Source organism: Bison bison, unplaced genomic scaffold, assembly GCF_000754665.1.
Source record: "Bison bison bison isolate TAMUID 2011002044 unplaced genomic scaffold, Bison_UMD1.0 scf7180017864526, whole genome shotgun sequence".
NCBI classification, from domain to species: domain Eukaryota; kingdom Metazoa; phylum Chordata; class Mammalia; order Artiodactyla; family Bovidae; genus Bison; species Bison bison.
Genome location: NW_011495077.1, coordinates 377,827 through 379,962, shown reverse-complemented (window position 1 = coordinate 379,962; position 2,136 = coordinate 377,827).

Genomic DNA, 2,136 nt, shown 5'->3' with positions numbered 1-2,136 from the left:
GGAGAAGGGGACAACAGAGGATGAGATGGCTGGATGGCATCACTGACTCAATGGACATGAGTCTGAGTGAACTCCAGGAGTTGGTGATGGACAGCGAGGCCTGGCGTGCTGCGATTCATGGGGTCGCAAAGAGTTAGACATGACTGAGTGACTGAACTGAACTGAACTGAATCTAATTCAAAAGAATCCTCTTAAGACACAATGACCTAAAATCTAACTGAACAAACATGTTTCCAGCTCACAACTTGGGCAGATTTTTAACAAAGTCAAGGACTTAATTCTTAATTCCATTATGTACCAGTGGCATATGGTGAGGAATCATCGCTTACTTGGGCTGATGGTAATAGTAGATGTACCATCCTTCAGTACCTAGAGTGTAAATAAAACCCAAAGGATGTGTTCATGAGTCTAATCCCTCTTCTTATACACAGTCCTGGCATCTCAGGATTAATCTCCAAAGTTATGGGTCTGGTATCAGTCTCTCTAACAAGCTTCCCTGGTGGCTCAGTGATAAAGTATCCGCCTGGCAATGCAAAAGATGCAGGTTCAATCCCTGGGTCGAGAAGATTCCCCAGGAGAAGGAAATGGCAAGCCACTCCAGTATTCTTGCCTGGAAAATCCCATGGACAGAGGAGCCTAGCAAGGCTATAGTCCATGGGGTTGCAAAAGAGTCAGACATGACTTAGCAACTAGACAAGAACAGCAACAATCACTCTCTGCCTTTCTATTGTACCCTAACCAGCAAACCAGGTTTATCAGAGGGCTACTATGCAAGAAGCTTAACTGAGTCTAATGGAGAAAGAAGCACAGACAAGTACTGTTCCTTCTCATTTCACCTCCTGCCTCATGCCCTTGTAGAAGCTAGTGGCTAGAGACCAGCAATGCAGCAGGTCTCTTTCTGCTCAAGAACTAGGTAAGCAGTATCCATCAAAGATGGACTGGTCAGGTCCTCCCTATTCCCACCGACGACTATGTAGGAAGTAGGATGAAGGAGAAGATACTAACAGTGGGATCCTTTTCTTTAAGAGAACATTGCTTTTGACAAAACTCACACAGCTATTTCTCACTCTCCTCCCCTTCTGGGAATCCTATTATACTTACGTCAGAAAATTTGACAATGTCCCCCAGGTCCTTTAGTCTCAGTTCATTTTTCTTCATTCTTTTTTCTTTCTGCTCTCTGACTGGACAACTTCAATTAACCTATCTTCAAGTTCTTTCTCCTGTCTATTCAAATATACTGTTGAATTTGTCTTAGAAAACATTCTCTGTGTAACAATTTCTCTGCCCTGAGAGAGTGCTGAGTTATGTGACATATAGACAAGCCCTTTTCGTTGGTCCTTGAGGGAGCCACGAGACAGGTTAAAGCAGTGAAGCTCTGCTCTTTCATGACAAAGAGCTCTTCCCCCTCCACCACTGGAACCCACCCTGGGGATGCAGGCAGCTATCTAAAAACTGTCATGGATCCAGTGATGGAAAGACGGAACAAGGGTGAGTGAAAACACCACAGGGCTTTCCTGTCAGGCATCCATTTCCTTCTACTATGTGTTTGCTTAGCTGCTGCACAGCTCTCTGTGGTGTTTGCCTCTATATACAGGTAAATGTGCTAAAGTTTCTTGTCTTTCTAAGCTGTCCTCTTCCTGGACCTTTGGCTGCAGAGAGAAGACTTTTCATGGCCTTTTTTGTCTACATCTGTTGGCATTTTCAGGTTCCTGGCTTCTCCAGGACTCACTTGGTTTACAAGAGGCAAAAGGAAGCTCAGGGAACTCACTGCTCTATCACTCCTCAAGCCCCAAGTTCCTAAGCTAGTCTGGTTTCTTCTCTCTAAATTCTCATGTTTTTCTTTTACATGTGCTCCAGAGTTTTTAACTTTCCTTAACAGGTTGAGTAGGAAAAAAAAAAAAAATACACCTACTACAGCTTGTCCGAAGTGGAAAGAAAGCATGATGCTTCATTCTTTCCCTGAAGAGTGAACCTCTGACCAGCTTGGCTAGTCCACCTTCTTGGCAGTAGGCCAGTCAAAATGGTATTAAAATTATTTAATTTTTGTTCAGCCACCTAGATTCTCCTGTTGAATAAATAAGGTCCTAGACTGTGAAGATAACTATGGTTTACTTGAATACACTGCTCTAAGAATTC